The sequence below is a fragment of the Sander lucioperca genome, chromosome 20 (genome assembly GCF_008315115.2).
Source record: "Sander lucioperca isolate FBNREF2018 chromosome 20, SLUC_FBN_1.2, whole genome shotgun sequence".
Classification (NCBI taxonomy): Eukaryota; Metazoa; Chordata; class Actinopteri; order Perciformes; family Percidae; genus Sander; species Sander lucioperca.
The window spans coordinates 22,616,925-22,636,092 of record NC_050192.1 but is presented as its reverse complement, the minus strand read 5'-3'; the positions used below and the strand labels follow the sequence as shown (position 1 = coordinate 22,636,092).

The following is a 19,168-nucleotide window of genomic DNA, read 5'->3' as shown; positions in this document are numbered from 1 at the left end:
TCCAGCTTTTAATATATGCCTTTTCACCATGGATGTTTAACCCAGCAGAGATGGGAAGTAACAAAGTACAAATACTTTGTTAATGTACTCAAGTAGATTTTTCAGATATTTTTACTTTATTTTACCATTTATTTTTGTGCCTACTTTTTACTTTTACTCCTTACATTTTTAACACGAATACCGTTACTTTCTACTACATTTTACAAAATTGGCTCGTTACTTTCTAATTGGATGGGAATATACGTTGCACTTGACGCACCACTACAAGATGACTCAACAGATTTCAGCGGCATTCATTCGCGGCAAATCATTGCGGCTTAATGGCGGTAACGTTAGCACATAGTAGTATGGAAAGTGACATTTCAGATCCCAGACATTCCCAATCATCCTTGGCCTTATTTGAGAGAGATGTTTGAGATAGTAGGCATCAAGAATGACTCCTGGCGAATGTGTTGCAAATTGTGCCAACCGAAAACACCACAAACTGCTGGCCGTGTGGTCCAGGTAGCTTTGCATAAAAAATGGTTGTCATTCGCAAGGCTACTTTTACTTTTATACTCCAAGCAATCTGCATATACTCCAAGCAGTAAGTACATTTCCAAGCCTGTACTTTGTTACTTTTACTTGAATAAAAAACTACTTTTACCAGAGTAATTATTATAACAAGTATCTGTACTTCTACTCGAGTACAGGAAGTGAGTACTACTTACTTCTGTAACCCAGCACAAATGTTTTTTGGGGCTCAGTTTTTAATGTAGACAGCTTGGTGCAAAAAATAAATATCTAAGGGTTGCTTCTTACTTGTACGATTTACAGCAGAAGTTCTCTAAGAATCTTTTTTATATCCAAGATAAATTGGTATTGTAACTGAAGTTTCTCTAACCTGACTGACATTGAATCAGTAATGTAATCGATTGGACCTTGTGAATCAAATCGATTCAGTAAAAACATAGGCGATACCCAGCCCTAGTGTTGACTCTGTTTGATCGGGACTTATTGGCTTCAATCTCACTCCAAATTCTGGTTTTGCTACATACACACCGACTATGTTTACATGCACAAAATATTCAGTTTTTCGCCCGTATTCCTAAAAAAGACATTATTCCTAATGCGCTCTTTACATGGCTAATGAAAGTGTGATTTCATACAACAATGTCCCCTAAAATGGTTGTATTTGTTTGTCAGTAGCTTATTTTGTGAGTGTAATCGCTGATAGGCACCTTAAAGACATTCTGCCTCTGATGTTTCAGTTAGTGGCATTCAGGGACTGGGTAACAGAGCAGTTGTTTGCAGGTCAGTTGCATTGTAAGCATCGCCAGCGTTACATTTTTGTTTGCTTGAAATCAACAGCAGATAAACAGCAGAGCCTCCTCTGAGTCAGATCTGGTTACATAAGAGTCTGCAGGTTTTTTATTCCAACCAAACACTATGACAACCTATTTATTTATTTCTTTATTTAAAAGGAAATCAGCTGCTGCAGGATTTGCTTTGGATAAAAAAATAGTCTGCAGACTCGTCGGCCAGTTTTAAACTCTTTCTCGCAACTTTGTCGTTTTGGAGCTGAATGTATTTGAACGCAGCTGTTTGATTTTTTCAGCTCGTTTCACCTCGTTCGCAGGATTGCTTGATTGACACCATTCGTGTTTGGTGCGTTGAGTTTGGTGACTGTGGGTACGCGATCTGTGCTGCCTGCACGATCCGACATGCGCAAGATGTTTGCGCATGCGCAAGATGATAATCACTACACGATTTGTTCCACGCTCGCACACCTTTGCACCGTGTGAATTTCATTCATTTCACAGCACTCTAGTGTTCGTTTCGAAGAGGTCAGTCAAGAAGTATTTTGAATTCAACAAAATGGCTGAGAAGTTTGCTCTTTACGTTGCAAACATCACAACATCCCCACACTACATGTCACAAAAATAACAATGTCGCCAAGGCGTAGTACACGGACGTCGATATGCGGTTTTGGATCAGTGACAATAAGTCCATCCATCCATCTTCGTCCGCTTATCCGGTGTCGGGTTGCGGGGGGGAGCAGCTCCAGCAGGGGACCCCAAACTTCCCTTTCCCGAGCCACATTAACCAGCTCCGACTGGGGGATCCCGAGGCGTTCCCAGGCCAGGTTGGAGATATAAGTAGTGGAGGGACAATAAGTACTTAATTTAAATATCTTTATAAAACAGACCTGCCGTGAACTGCATAATGAATAACATGAAATGTAGCCGACAAAAATATGCCGACAGTTGTGCCGCCTGGCCGTTAAGTGTTTCAACGCATGCGTGACACAAATAGTGTAGGAAACCATCACGTTTTCTACTACGTATATATATGCATATCGGATCGTGCAGGCAGCACAGATCGCGTACCGACAGTGACTTCCCATCTATCCCAGCAGAGTTCTGCCCAACTTTCACTCGACAGCAGACGCCCAATCAGTCATCAGAATGAGCGAGAACACCTGGGGCACGTTCAATCTCATTTTTGTTACTGTTTCTAGAGCTGCATCTCATAACCCTTAAATTCAATCCTCGACTCCTCCACTTGCGTCCCTTCCTGTGATTTTCTTGCGTCTCCATGTGTGTGCCATGAAGATATTTACATATATTTTGTCCATTAAAGTACATTTTTTATACATCCGTTGTGCACAACTTAAAGTATGTGCATATACGGGAATAATTTCTGCTTTCAAGGTGACAAAATGTTGTGTGAACTTGTATTAATGCTGCGTTCCAGACACAATTTTTAGCCCGTAAGTTATGACTTTAAGTCACGAGCTGGCTAGCTAAACATTGTGCCGTAGGCAGGGTTCAGGTTAGGCTACCTAACGTTGACGTTAGCTAGCGCTAGCTGATACTAGCGATTTCTAGTCGGCGACATATTTTGGGCTTCTTTTAATAAACATAACCTGTAGTAGTACACAATCCTATTTGTATTGTTTTGATTACAATGTGCGGAATTACTTTACGTTGCCTATTTATGTCTATTTATTTTTATTTCTCACCGTTAATCACCGGCGTCTGTACAGCATCCACAGGGGTCGCCATTGTTGCTTATGTGTGCGTGACGTCAAAAACTGTAACTGGGAGTACAACGATCTGGTACGAGTTCACGAGTAGTAAGTTGCGGGTTTGACTGCCGTTCCAGGGCACTTTCACGGGCAGAAGGTTGTGAAAACACGAGTTACGAGTTGCCTAGAACGCACCATAAGACACGAGGAAGTGTGTCATGAAGATATTACATATATTTATTACACATCTGTTGTGCACAACTTAAAGTATGTGCATATACGGGAATAAGTTCTGCTTTCAAGATGACAAAACGTTGTGTGAACTTGCATTAATATTCCCGAGGAGGTTGATTGTGTGAATGTGTGCAGCAGCCGTGTGTCAACAACCGTCAACGTGTTGGTTTCACAAACTGCTAAAAAAAGTTCCCTTTAATGAACTTGTCCGTAAAGATAAATAAACACTAAACGAAGGTGCTACGTGTGAGACATGCAGCGGGTCCGAGAGGGAGCAAAATTACAAACTTCACAATTTTATTTTATTTTTTTAAAGGATGAAATCACTTTAAAGAAACTTTAAGAATATTTGAAATGAGAAACGACATCAGGGTTGCTGGTAGTCTGTGTTTTTGTTCATACTTGTCGTGTTTTCAGGCCGAAGCTTTGAGACGCGTCTGCACCGCGAAGGGACCAAAAATTACGTTTTTTCTAGTTTTTCATATCATCAGAGCAGCTGAACAGACGGATGAAACCTTCACAATAAAAGTCTTTTCTATAGACTGTGGGTCATTTTGTGTTTGAAGAAAAAAAAAATGACACTGTTGTTGTTTTTAATCTTTTTTGTTTCTTTGATATGCAGCAATGGAGACAACATGAAGGCCCCTTCCTTCAAATTAAAATCCTGTTTTTTTTAATATAAAAATATGAAGTTTATGAGCTTCAAACTGCCAAAATGATGAAAGAGTTAATTTACACACAGTCGTCAGTGAGCTGCATATCAACGATTTCTGTTAAATCTTTCGGTTTTAATTGTCTTATATAATTTTCTACTGACATAAGCCATCAATGCAGAGTTTCTCAACCTTCAGAGGACATTTTTAGGACTTAAATATTTGATTTTTGCAGCTTTGATTGTAGAGCTGCAGAGATCTGTGGGTTTGATGACATCCGTTTCAACACATGCTCACGCTCCCACCGCGTAAAATACGGACGCTTGGTCATGTGCCTTTGGCGTTTGGGTCACGGGATTTTTGTGACGGTATCTGACGCTGAGAGACACTGACCAAGCGTGTGTATTTTACGAGTTGGGAGAGCGAACGGGTTGTCCGTTTTTTGATAAAACAATATAGACATGTGCAGCTTTAAACTGAAATATCACGACTCTAGCCACCTGGACCGGCCTTTGAGAGCAGATACCTACATTAAAAAATGTTCAAAATTGTATCTGAATCAGAGAATCCGCTGTTTCGTTGAGCAAAAGGAAGTTTATTTTGAAAATCTATCAATGATTATGTCATGAATTTTGGAAACACACCCCAACATTTGCTGCACTCTAAGAAATATCTGTGTACTATGTCTGTACATTTTAACAGAAATTGTCCATAGAACTTGATCTACGTTAGTATTTATTTATTTATTTTTTTACATTTCTACTTTTGTTGGCCACAGAAGTTGGTTTTAGGGGGGGAATTTAAATTCCACATTGTTACTTTTTTTCCCCGATTACATTTTTGTCGCTTTTTTCGGCCTTTGAGAGACACTTTCACCGATGTTTTGTCTTTTTTTTTTTTCACACTCTTTTATGCCTTTTTTCCAATGTTTTTGCTGTTGTTTTTTTTCGGCGTTTGTTGCTTTTTTTTGGCATTTTTTAATTTTTTTTAATTTTTTATTTCTTGTCACTTTTTTTTACATTTTGGGCGTTTTTTTCCAATTACATTTTTGTCACTTTTTTCAGCCTTTGTGACATTTTTACCAAAGTGTTTACTGTTTTTTTTCGCCGTTTGTCGCGTTTTTCTGGCATTTTTGTAGTTTTTTCTTTTTTAAATGTTCTGTATTTTAACTGCCAAACACAAAATTTCCATTTTTTTAATTACGGGGCAAAGTCCCGGTGATGAGCTGCCAGAACTTTTTCTGTTATTTTATGGATTTATTTTTTAGAGTGTGGTTAAACTGAATCACTTATTTGTTTAGGACTGTTTATGAACCTTCATGATGGAGATTATTGCCTTTATATTTAATTATTAAAAAGGCTAAGTGATCAATTTTGTTGTCAGAAATATAGTTTATAGGGAAGACAATTTAACTTTTAATGCTCACTCCATGTGTGAGGAAGTTTCAAAGTGCTTTACATGCATTCAAACCAAGCTTAAAAAGATTAAATTCTAGACTAATCAGTCGTAAAAAGTCCCATTAAATGCAGTTTTTCTCAGATTTTGGGACCCTAAAAGTGAATAATTGAGTGAATAAGTTTATTCTTGATATTAGAAATTGTTCATAACAGATGACGTTTGCTCAGTGCCCATTTAAAGATAAGATACAATAAGATAAAACTATTTTCTTTGCACACAGATAATGTTCTTGCATCGTCTGCTTCAACAATCAACAGACACACACACACACACACACACACACACACACACACACACACACACACACACACACACACACTGACAGACGCACACAGAAACAGACACACACGCACACACAAACACACACACACACACACACACACACACAGAGAAACACAAACAAACACACGCACACACAGACAGACACACACACACACAGACAGACTGACAGACGCACACAGAAACAGACACACACGCACACAGAAACAGACACACACGCACACACACACACACACACACACACACAGAGAGAAACACACAAACAAACACACAAACACACGCACACACAGACAGACACACACACAGACAGACACACACACACACAGACACACACACACAGACACACACACACACACACACACAGCCAGACAGACACACACACCAGATTTGTTTAACTTTAAGAAACAAGAATGAGCTTTCGTCTTCAATTAAACATTTTTAAGTCCCCATATTTGAGTATCGGACTGCAACTAAAAATGACTTTCATAGATTTACCAGCCTGTCTATTTTGTTATTACAAAAATAGATCAGTAAGCCCGTTTGGACATTTAAAAATGAAGACAGTTGCACATCATCAGTTCCCAAAAAGTCCAATTTGATGTCTCGAAGCTATTTTTTGCTGCTCAGAAACCCCAAAGGAAGTCAGATTACAAAGACGCGTCGCGCTGAAAATAAACGAGCTGAGGAACTCTGCATTACTGAATGTTTCACAAGTTCATAGGACTGTGTGAGATTTAAAAAGTCATGACACAGAGATGATGATGATGATGATGATGATGATGATGATGATGCACTGAGGAGTTTGAAGTAAAATATTTTTAAGAGGACTTTCTGGTGTCATCATGTGGAGGTAACAGAGACTGAGGTGCATGATCTTAAAGGGTAACTTAAGTTTAAGGACCTTAATTTCCCATGGTTTTGTGTCTAAGGGACTGATGGGAACAACAATCTTTAAAATTGGCGAAACTAGCTGCAATGTAACGTTAACGGGCAATTGCGCACTGTCAATTAACGTCCACTAAAAGTTCTGTTTTTGCCGCTGACAGACTCAGATTATTATTCTAAGTGTCTGACAACATTATGAAAGGATCCCTACAGAGATAGACCTTTTAGTTAGAGTAAGATCCTTTTAGTTTAACATGAAACAGCCCCGAAATCACCATCACCAAACTACACCAGACTCCATGTAAATAATCAGGACTTTTTATCATCGTAAAACACACTTCATTCAAAGTGGACAGAAACTAAATAAAACTACCAAAAGCCGTCTTGGTTCATCTTTCCACTGTTCCAACAATCACCACTCTGGTTTGGTTGAAATAAACCCTTAATTCACCCATTTACATGTGGAGATATGCTGGCTCTATACACGCTAAAAGTCCTGATTATTTACATGGAGTCTGGTGGAAATATGCTGGCTCTATACACGCTAAAAGTCCTGATTATTTACATGGAGTCTGGTGGAAATATGCTGGCTCTATACACACTAAAAGTCCTGATTATTTACATGGAGTCTGGTGGAAATATGCAAGTTGCATTGGAGCCTGGTTAACGGCTGTAACGGCTGTTACAGCGTTCACGTGCAGTGCTGGACAAATTTCAAAGCTTTTTGTTCACATCAATCACTTAAGACCCAAATGCATGGGGAAATACAGGTTGAAAAAATACCGAAAGTAACCTTGAACGTTCAAATACAGACATTGTACACAAAAATAATCATTTTTAAAACAGTCTGGGGGATTAATTAGATTAATTTAGTGCTACAGTATACGTGTGTTCCCTCTCATTCTTACAATCATAAGCCAAAGTCTCTTCCATGACGACTGAACGTCCCCGTGCAGGAGACGTCCTTTCAGAATAAAAGATGAAATAATAAATGTGTACTCGTTGACCCTCCACTGGGCGGAGATCCTCCCTGAACCCTTGCAGTCGGTAAGATTGCACCATCAGAGTTGTTTTTCACATGGGGTTCATGCTGCAGTATGCAAATGTTTGTCATTTGTTGGTGAGGCATAGTGTGTAACCTATGCAAGGTTATAGCCGACATATCATGTTCTTGATCTCATCATATTACAACAGTTTCAATAAATTTTGAAAGATAGGACTGCTCTGTGTTTGCTCATTATTGACATACTATGACCTTCTTTTTAAAATCTTTTCAGTAATTCCAAATAAAAGTGATTTTCTTTTTAAGGAATAGTTTAGATATTTTGACATATTTTGTACAGTGTGAGGTACTTATCCATAGTCAGTGTATACCCACGTTAAAGGGTAACTACCGTTTTTTTCGAGGCATGCCTTCACCTGCTGCAGAAGTCCTCTTTGTCTCCAAAGCCGATGTTTCCTTTCTCAGCGGTGACGTAAAACGCAGCGCTCGAGCTGCTGCGCATGAATGTCGCCATTTGGCAATGGCTTGAATTTAACAGACGACCATCAATACAAAATAGCACTGTGGGCTCTATTTTCACGATCTAAGCGCACGGCGTGAAGCGCCTGGTGCAGGTGTGTTTAGGGCGTGTCCAAATCCACATTTGCTAGTTTGACGGCGGAAAAAAGGGTCCGTGCGCCAGGTGCATGGTTCTAAAGGGTTGTACTTAGTGTCTTCATTAATCAGAGGTGTGTTTTGGGCGTAACATGCAATCAACCAATCAGAGATCATCTCCCATTCCCTTTAAAAGCCAGGCGCGTTTGGACCTTGGAGCATTGCTATTATGATGGAGGATTTGCACCGTAATATTTTTTATTTGTAATCTTCTGCATGTGTGTGTGCTGCTGTGTGTCCCTGTGTGTGTAACAAGCATAGTGTGCACACCAACCCTACGCTGGTCGATGTTGACGGCACCGTTGATTACAGGAAGGTGTTTACGTAGGTGGAGCGTTCAATGCAGTAGGCTGTGAGAAAGTGAAAATGGAACTGGTGAGCAGAAAAAGTGTAGTTTGGCAGTACTTTCAGTCAAAAGAAGGCCATTCAAGTCCAGCTACATGTTCAATTTACAATGCTGATTAGTCTGGTGGTGGCGAGAACCCTAAACTATACACAACATCACCGCTGTTACAACATCTGGAAGAATACGAGTTGTGCATGAAGGAATCTACAGACAGCAGCCAAGATGCAGCAACTTCAGGTACAGCAAAGGAAGGACAGTCACTGTTTACTTCATTAATGTGTTGACTGTGTTCATGGACTGAGGATGGGACGAGGATTCAGCAGAATCTCAACCAGTGGATTCAGCCGAACACCAAAAAGCTGGATTTAGTGCATTACTAATCTTTAATACACTATAACACTATAAAGGGAATAGTGAGTGAGTGAATGAGGGAACGGCTTCCAACACAGCTAAGGTCGGCACAAGCAAAGTCAAACTCAGGGAACAAACACATGTTGGAGATCACAGCAGCACGTTTAGATGTGACCTCTCTAAAATAGTCCGGCATGTGAAGCAGCTCAGAGTGTCAGAACAACCTGCTGAACAACATCAACATAAGTGCTAACATCCAACAATGACACAGACTTATGTAACGGTTGCTGAACTGAATCTCTTAATTGTTTGTGTTTTTGGACAGTTTGAACCTTTATGATGGACATTATTGTCATTTTGTTTAATTTTTAAAAGCCTAACTGATGAATTTTCTCGTGAAAAATATAGTTTATCGCCAAGACAAACTTACTTGTGATGCAAACATCAAAGTGCTTTACATACTTTTAAAATTAAAAGGAATTTAAAACAAACTTTGATGAAGTGAATAAATTAAATTCATATAAGTCACATTAAATACAGTTTTACTCTGATTTTGGGACCTAAAAGTGAATAATTGAGTGAATGAGTTTATTCTTGACATTGGAAATAGGCAATAAAAAAATGTTTTTTTCTTTAAATGGATCTCATGAAATGGCGTATGTATGACACGCCAATTCATATGCCATTTCGGCGTGCATACTCGCTTTTTAGCGTGTTTATCAACGCCGTTTGGCCTCCATTAACTTACATTATTGCGATTGCGTGTGAATTTACTGAGCACAGTGTCCATTTAAAGATGGCCAAAAAAGACTTTTCCCCCCAAGAGACACGATAATCACGATTAAATAATTGAATCCCCATTCAAATTAGCGTAGGGCTAAACCGGATGTAGCCGGCGCGGGGGCGGAGGTCTTTAGTGCGCCTGCTCTATGGGCCGCACAGTGCCGATCATCCGGATCATTTATACGCGGAAGCTTAACATTTTCGGCTTCATGCGCCACTGAGCAACTCTCATAGGAATGAACGGGCTGCCTCCAACGCTATCTCCAGGTGTTATTATACATCCATGGGTTAGCCCCGAAGTAGTCTATATCCACAACTTTACACTTCTGGGATTGTTCTGTTGCCATCAGACTCATTTTCGGCCAGATGTCCGTCCCCTTCCTCTGTCTCTGTGTTGGCGTTCTAACCTCTGGTGGATTTGTGAGGACTATGGTTAACTGCTCCTCAGATCTCTGCAGGGTAAATCCAGACAGCTAGCTAGACTATCTGTCCAATCTGAGTTTTCTGTTGCACGACTAAAACTACTTTTGAACGTCCACATGTTCCACCAAAACAAGTTCCTTCCTGAGACTATTTAGCAGAGGCACCGTGGCTCCGTCCAGCGCTTAGCTCCGCCCAAGACGATTATGATTGGTTTGAAGAAATGCCATTAAACCAGAGCATGTTCTTCCCTATTCAAGAATGCTGTGTGGACTAGCCAGACCTTCTCCACAGCGCTGTGGAGGAAGATCTGGCAATGCGAGACTAGCTCCGAAGTGAGTTTCGACCCTGTGCTTCCCGACCACGGAGAGCGATTGAAAAATATTTTTCCTGTCTTTGTTGTACCAGGCTAAATATTCTCTGTAGGAATTAAAATAGTATGATTGCACGTACAAATGCACACACATTCATGTATACGCGTGCATGTGTGCAGTATGTCCCACCCCCGAAAAATAGGGCTCCGCCAAATACTGCAGTGTAATCCGAACACTGGATGTCTGAATGGATGAATAGATCTACAGATGAATGTAGAGCCCCTCTCCCTCTGCAGCACTTCCCTGGCTTGTGTGACGTCCACTACTTAATTATTAAGAGGCGCTTATTCTCTCTTTTGTTGGAGTGTTAATCTGCCAGCACACTATCTCACTGAAACCTGAATCACTGTAAATGTACAGAGATCCTCTGACGCTGCCTACATTTTGGTCACTACACTCGGTACGAAGGCTGAGAACTCTCTACAGTATCCTGAAGTGTGTCACTCAATATCCAAGAACAAGATTGAAAGATCGATTGAGCCGACCCAAGCGGCATCTTCTGGTCTGGTCTTTTCTGGGTCTGAAAAGTATGAAGCCAACACTAAATCTTCTTAAAGCTGCATTCTCTCTAACTTCCAGCAGGGGGCGACTCCACTGGCTCCAAAAAGAAGTCTGTTTCTATAGAAGTCTATGAGAAAATGAGCCTAATTCTCACTAGACATATATCATCGGTAAACATTTTCATAACAAATGTATGCTCCCAATCACTAGTTTCAAGTCTTCTTCAACACAGCATGATGTTCATTAGGTAAATTATGGTCCCATTTATTTTAAAATAGAAGATAAAGCCAGGGGATGCTTTAGGACCTGTCAATCAGGACAGAGACTTAGCAATAACCATGCTAACACTGTGGACATTAAAATAGACCTGAACTTGTTTTTAAGTGTTGTCATCTTAAACTTTGTTTTCACTTCAGCCAAATTAACTGGAACATTAAGGGAAAAGGGTTTGGTTGTTTTTGAGTATCTTGTGCGGTAATGTTGGCACAGTCCAATTTAAACGACAAATTACTAATATGAAATGTGAAAAGGTCCATGTCAACACATTCTCACTCCTATCGCGTAAAATACGGACGCTTGATCAGGGGCCTGTGGCGTTTGTTATTGACGCTAAAAGTCTTCTTTAGCGTCATATCTAGAGGCGCTTTATGTAAACGCTCTGGGTCAGGAATATTGGCGTCACTTTTGACGTAGTTAGGTTGAGGAAAAGATGTTGGGTGGGCTTATAAAAGGTGCGTTTACTTGACACGCGGGACAAGAATGGGACAGCTGGGTTTAGGTAAAGAACGGGACGATTGGGTTTAGGTAAAGAAGAATGGGACGGTTGGGTTTAGGTAAAGAAGAATGGGACGGTTGGGTTTAGGAAAAGAAGAACGGACAGTTGGGTTTAGGAAAAGAAGAACGGGACGGTTGGTTTAGGTAAAGAAGAACGGGACAGTTGGGTTTAGGTAAAGAACGGGACGGTTGTGTTTAGGGAAAGAACAACGGGACGGTTGGGTTTAGGGAAAGAACAACGGGACGGTTGGGTTTAGGGAAAGAACAACGGGACGGTTGGGTTTAGGGAAAGAACAACGGGACGGTTGGGTTTAGGTAAAGAAGAACGGGACGGTTGGGTTTAGGTAAAGAAGAACGGGACGGTTGGGTTTAGGTAAAGAAGAACGGGACGGTTGGGTTTAGGTAAAGAAGAACGGGACAGTTGGGTTTAGGTAAAGAACGGGGCGGTTGGGTTTAGGTAAAGAAGAACGGGACAGTTGGGTTTAGGAAACGTGACACGTAGGACATGATCCCCGGTCTCCTGGGTGAAGGTCCTGTGTTGTTTGACCCATCCACCCCCCCCCAACCAACCATACTACTCTCTACCTGACAACCACTGCCCAAGCGTCCATATTTTACGAGTTCGGAGTGATAATGGGTTGTCTATATATATATAAATATAGGCATATATGGGCAGTTGGTAGTTGTGTTTAGCTACCAACAGGTGACTGTGAGCCGGGTACAGGCACCATCAGATGACGGACCTTTCAGGGGCCGTGGTAGTGGAGTTTAGCCCAGAAAAAGTCAGCGTCATTCACCCACGACAATCACACAAGTTTAGGAAAAAGACCGTTGTTTGGATTAAAACACTCCAGAAGAATGAACATGCTTTTCTTTGGTGAAAGTATTTAGTAAGTGGTGTTGCCGTAGCTAGCTGTCAAAGATAGCGGCCATTCTGCACATGCACGACTCACATCATGTCTTGCATCTTTTTTCCGTCCCAGCATCTCTATCTCTTTTTCCTCAAATAGCAAAGCTCTCAGTATGTGGTTGTCTACCTCCTCCTCCTCCTTTCCCGTTTCCTTCTTTGTTTCTGTTTTCTTTGCTCCTCTGGATCTCCTTCTGCGTCCACCCACACTAACCTCACATGCACTCTGCCCCAGGCTCCCTCTCTCTGTGACCATATATATATATATATATATATATATATATATATATATATATATATATATATATATATATATATATATATATATATATATATATATATATACACACACGAACAGCTCTTCTCATTTTCAACACACAACCGTTTACTGTATGCCGCAGTGGTCTCTAGCCTCGGTGTGATTCATGCAACAAAAAAAAAAACATCTTATAAAAACAGTGTAGGAATTAGTGTCAGGAAAAAGCAACAGGGTTTATATGCAGTGGAGACGTGGAGTGGATGAGTAACTGTTGTCCCTCTGCAGAGAAGAAATGTGCCTGTTAAAGGAGCAGTCCCACATTTACGTGAAATATTTGTCTCCAAACTATACGACAATATAGAAAAAGTGCCTCAGAACGCACGAAGCGACGCTGACATGAGCGTATGTTCTGCACGTGCGTAAGATGTAATACGTCTCCATAACAGCAGGCGGCGCTAATCTGTATTGTCGCTCAAAAAATTAAAAACGGCAGCTGATTGGATGAATGCGTCACGTGGGTATGGCTTCTCCCCGACCATAATGGCGACTCATTCAGAATATGATCTCATATTTTACTAAAATAGTTCACTGAAACGTGTTTCTGAAAACATTTTAAGAGAGAAATAGGCCGTGCAGTTGCTGAATCTGTCTTCATTTCAGATCAAAAAAGGTCAGTTTAAAAGATTTTCGGCAGATTTTAAGAGACATTCATCACGCTCATCCTGCTCGTCATTTCCGGTAATTGGTCACTGAGTACAGTAGTTATTACAGTAGTTATTTTGTGTTAGTTTTTGATCAGAAGAAAAAGAGACGCAGTGAAAGCTTAGGCCTCCTACACACTGGCTGCGTGGCGTGAGCGTGTCAGCTGCGTGGCGTGTCCGTTTTTATTTCGGCTCCCATGGTAACAGGTTAGAGCGTGAACACTGCCTGCGTGACACGTGAAAAAGGCGTGCATGCTAGAAATAGGACTGACGCCTATTTTTCACGCGACATGCAAGCGTGTTGGAAGCGTTTCCAGGCAACATAGAATACAAAAAGATGTTTATATGTCATCTTGACATGAATACATTTAATAAATGACATTTTGATGTTTGAAAGTCTCTAGGTTTTGACATAAATGCAGATATAAATGTCATTTAAAAAATAAATAATTATCAATTTTCAAATATTGCACCTGTCAATACAGAACGAAATATTCTGTAGCCTATTTTGCCGTCAATACTGCCGCCTGTAATCAAATCAGTATATATATTTATGTTTAACATGAAGTATACTACTGCATTTTATCAATGGGAAACATACATGTGTACAGACAAGGCTAACAGTAACAGCAGCCGCGCTGCGTCAGACACGTTTCTGGTGTGCAAAGACATAGAAAACGCCACGCAGCCGGCACGCAACTGACACGCAACAGAAACGCCACGCTCACGCCACGCTCACGCCACGCTCACGCCACGCAGCCAGTGTGCAGGAGGCCTTAGTGAGAAGGCTACATGAGACATGCAATAATAATATTAGTCGCAGTGTTACATCAGCCGGCCGTGGAGCTGGGTGTACATTAGTTCATATGTAAATGTAAATGGTAAATGGTGATAATGGAGCTGCCTGTGCAGCTATAATGCAGCATGAGGGCCCTCAGCGTGCAGCTCAGTGTCAGCGTGTTGTTACAGACGAGTCGTATTCTTAGCTCGGTGAGAATAGCTCTCCTCTCTGACTCAGATGCTTCACTGCGGCCCACATAGTACACATACAGTCTATATTCTGCAGTCCCAATATAGTCTGTCCTTTGTTTCCTTTACTTCCTGTGTCCCTTTTCTTTCCGAGACTGTCCTCCCCTAAATAGCTACCACAAGTCATTTGTTTAAGCAGCAATTACGACCTACATTTACGTTTTCCAGTGGCGGCTCACTCTAGCAGCCGTAGTAGTTTTGACTGGAGCTGTTAGGATAATTACTTATCAAAGTCACTAGAGTTCTCTTAAAGTTTGTTAACTTGCAGCAAGTAGAGTCAGTTTACAGCACTTCAGCATACATAAGTACATAAATACATACATAAGTACAGAAAATGACTGAAGGTTGTTCACAACAGTGTCTTTTTAAAGGAGATGGGAGTCAAGTTAGTTATTCCATTCATGCAATCATTAGCTTTTCTTCTTATCTCTGGACAGGCTCGGCATCTCCTCCACATTATGCGTTCTGCCCTCGGGGATGCATGATGTGCTCTTTGCAAGGTCACTCAACTTTCATGATTTAACACATGAAAGACAGAAATACTAAAACAGCAATTTGGATAAGAGGGTGAAAATTTAATTTCCCGCGGTACAGGAGTCAATTTTACTGTTGGTAACGTGATAGGGACGGAATAGAGCATAGAAATCAACGGGAGCGGGCGGCACAGAGAAATGTGTGTTTTGATTGTGAGAAGATCTCCGTTAGGAATTACGTAATTAAATGGCCTCGGCCTGCAGGTAATGCATGTATAATGTAGCCTAAATTTCGAGGCAACCTCAGTGATTTGACCGCAATTAACCAAACGCACACACGCAATATCAACTGGCTAGTTATCCTGCAGACAGCGACGGACAACGTCTCGTCTTCTTTCTCAATTTTAGTCTGATAACTTTAGACAAAAAGTCTGATAACTTTAGCCAACATAGGGAACAAAACGGGAGCGGGATGGGATTCTGGAGTCTCTCGGGATTTTTTTTTTTTTGGGGGGGGGGGTAATTTCGTGGGCTCGTGATGGAATGGGTTTAACAAAGAAACTGAAGCAAAACCATTCTAAGCATAATTTTTCAAGAAAACAGGAGCAAAACAGAAAGTAATATACAATATAGAGGCGCCAAATTTCTAGGAACGGAAGCAGGTGCATTCAAATACATTAGTTTAAAATTCGTGCTCACCAACACCATAAAAATCTGAAAAACGTGTCCCTGTACACGAATCAATAGATTAAATAACATCACCATTTCACTAACTGCAGTGAGACTGGGCTGGTTATATTAACTGCAGTGAGACTGGGCTGGTTATATTAACTGCGCCATCACCACCTCTTAGATAGGTGATCTCAACCCCCCCCCAATGTTGAACCCAAGGTTACACCCTTGCCTAAACCTAACCAAACTGTGGCTGTGGAGATTTTCCGATTATTTCCTTTCCTCTCAATTGCCCTTTTCTTTCCTTAACTTCCCTATTATTATTTTTTTCCATTTCAGCACTGTAAACAGCTCAGTCGGACTATTGTCTTTTTCAGACAGGCTTTTTTTCCAGGCAAAAAAACTGAAAAATGTGTGCATGTTAATGTCATTGTAGCTCATTGATGTGTCTTCATGATTCATCAGGCTGTGATACACACACAATACTTGTTAGGAGAAACATTCAGTGTTGGTTCGAGTCTGTTCAGGTATTTAATGACAAGAAGATTACGATCAGAGATATACTTTAATTTGCAGCTTTCCAGATGTGTAAAACTGAGCTTTTGTCAGCTGAATCCACTGAAAATCACCGACCTTGGAGTGCTGATGAATAATGTGAGTGCACCGTTGGCACAAGCTGCAAAACACCCACTCACATCCACCCACATGCATCGTCTCTCTTTCTCTCTTATGCAGACGCACTGACATGCCCGGCTGTCTCCTCAAGTTTCATTTTCCACTGCAGCGTTCCAGCTCTTACCTGAGCCGGCATCAATCTATTCAGGCAGAGAGGAGGAGAGCTGTGGGCGGCCCGGGCCGAGCCGAGCCGAGCCAGGCGTCAACGCAAAACTCCAGACAGCCTGAGAACAAACAGTTGGCTCATTGGGTTTCATCTCTTCCTCTGTCTGCTGACGCAGAGCTTTGAGCGCCAAGTCCAGCGTCCATATGGGCTCACAGCGTGAAGTACAGCCGGCATGAAGAGAACAACAACCAATAAACCAGAGCACGTTTTTCTCCCATCCAGGAATGCTGTGTGGACTAGCCAGACTTTCCTCTGCAGCTCTGTGGAGGAAAGGTCTGGCAGTGCAAGACTAGGCTGAAACTGACATTTGGAGTCGGTAATATTTGAGTTAGGTTGTTTCTAGCGGCAGCTTTGGCAGTAAGATGTAATGGCAGGCCCGTCTCTGGGCCCTTATCTCCCAAATATCTCTTTCAAAAACATTGGTAGGTTGCCAGCTCTCACCTGCACGATGCAGACTGATGCCTTCACACGCTCCAGTCCACACTGATAGCAGTTAAGTCTAAGATGAGCTAAGCGCTAATACATCCATGAAGATACGGGCCGTGTAGGGACATGATGTGCAGCCAGAGGGAGATGAAAGAGCCGGAGATGAAAGAGCCGGAGAGGCAGCGGCTAGCTAACGTTGCTAACCGGGCTAACACGGGCAACAGTGCTAACGCAGCTAATGGGATAACGCACTAAGGCTATCGGCGGAGGCGCGACGTTTTCCGCGGTGAAGTATGCAGAAAACATCGCGCCTCTGATTCCGATGACGAACCGGTACTTTTAAAACGTTTCCGATTCCTGAACTGAAAAATGAAATCAAAGAAAGGCTCTTTTATACTGTAGTGTGTCGCCGCATGTTTCAATAAATTCAACGTGCTTCCCTCTTTGCACGTAATCGTTTTGAAACATTTGTTGCATTTTGCAGCCATGCTTTCGACCGCTTGGCTTTAGGCATTTTAAACAAGGGGGTGAGGGTCTCCTCGCAACCCGAACCTCCTATGGCGCCATTTTGATGCTAATAAGCACTCACCTCCCGTTAGCATCCCATTGACTGCCATTCATTCTGACGTCACTTTGACAGAGAATAACTTTACATCTGAAGAGTTTAAAGACTCTATTTGTCCGTTGTTTATTTCTAAAGAAACACGACAATGTATAAAAGGCTCCATCACCTTGTAGCTCACGTTATGGCTCCGTAGCAGACGTTTTTATAAAAATAGGCTAACGATTGGGTCATAACCACGAGACTTACTGTCTCACAGTAGAGGAATTACCGTATAGTACAGGAGAAGCTCTCAGGCAGTTTGGACTTCCATTAGCTGTTTAAGTTTAATTACTAATGTTAACTATCATTTTAGTGATCAATAATTAGCCTGTGTCTATGTTATCTCCTTACATATACCTACGCTCTCCGTCTCTGCTAGATTGGGAATGATTGAGATTTCTCTTGGCACAGCTACCAGAAGACTTCCAACTTTCAGACAGGTTGCTCACGTCACATCTACGTCTTCAAGCTCAGTTGGAGGCTGCTCAGTAACGCTCAGCCATCACCGGGAAAGTTCTTCTAATATCCTTCACTGGTCTCCGTCCAGAGACACGGGATCTGTTGATCCATTATATATGCAGTCTATGATTTTAAATGCACTAAAAGCTAGCTAGCTAACGATAGACTAGCAGAGCAAGTGTAATATGTTTACTAGCGATCACGTGCAGTGAATGGTTATTATGCTTTTACGTCCGTTTTGGTGAGCCCAGAGGGAAAATATGGCATTATTAACATTTACGGTAGCTAGCTAACGGTAGACTACAGAGAAAGTTTTATTTTTTACGTCCGTTTTGGAGCGACAGAGGGAAAATATTTCAGTCGACACATTAAGTGGAACCGAAATGAGAATTTGCGTTCTAATCCGGTCTGATTCCTACCGGTTGAGTAGTAGTAGTAGTTTAGTAGTAGTAGTTTATTTTGAACATGTAAAAAAAAATATATATATAAAATAAATATAAAAATAAAGAAGTTCATAAACAAACTTTTCTAGTCCTACCCCCTTTCTCTATTTTTATCTTTTAGTTAAATACAAAACAATTCAACACAATTCTTCTTTACATACACGTACACCATATAACTACCTACCTACAGCTCACATATACCCATGCATACACAGACACAGAGGCATACATACAGTATCTCACAAAAGTGAGTACATCCCTCACATTTTAGTAAATATTTCATTATATCTTTTAATGGGACAACACTGAAGAAATTACACTTTGCTACAATGTGAAGTATGAAGTGTACAGCTTGTATAACAGAGTAAATGTGCTGTCACCTCAAAATAACTCAACACACAGCCATTAATGTCTAAACCGCTGGCAACAAAAGTGAATACACCCCTATGTTAAATTCCCATAGAGGCAGGCAGACTTTCTATCTTTTAACGCCAGTTATTTCATGGATCCAGGATACTATTCATCCTGATAAAGTTCCCTTGGCCCCCACATCATCACATACCCTTCACCATACCCCACATCATCACATACCCTTCACCATACCCCACATCATCACATACCCTTCACCA

The 19,168-nt window shown here is 41.2% G+C and overlaps 1 long non-coding RNA gene across 1 annotated transcript; it reads right to left on the bottom strand.

Moving 5' to 3' along the window:
- Nucleotides 1-3,121: 3,121 nt before the first annotated feature.
- On the bottom strand, nt 3,122-18,911 carry LOC116052011. Its single transcript, XR_004105474.2, has 3 exons — nt 18,901-18,911; nt 10,855-10,859; nt 3,122-3,420 (listed from the first exon to the last, which is right to left on the bottom strand). It is a non-coding gene; the product is annotated as an uncharacterized LOC116052011 (long non-coding RNA).
- Nucleotides 18,912-19,168: the final 257 nt, after the last annotated feature.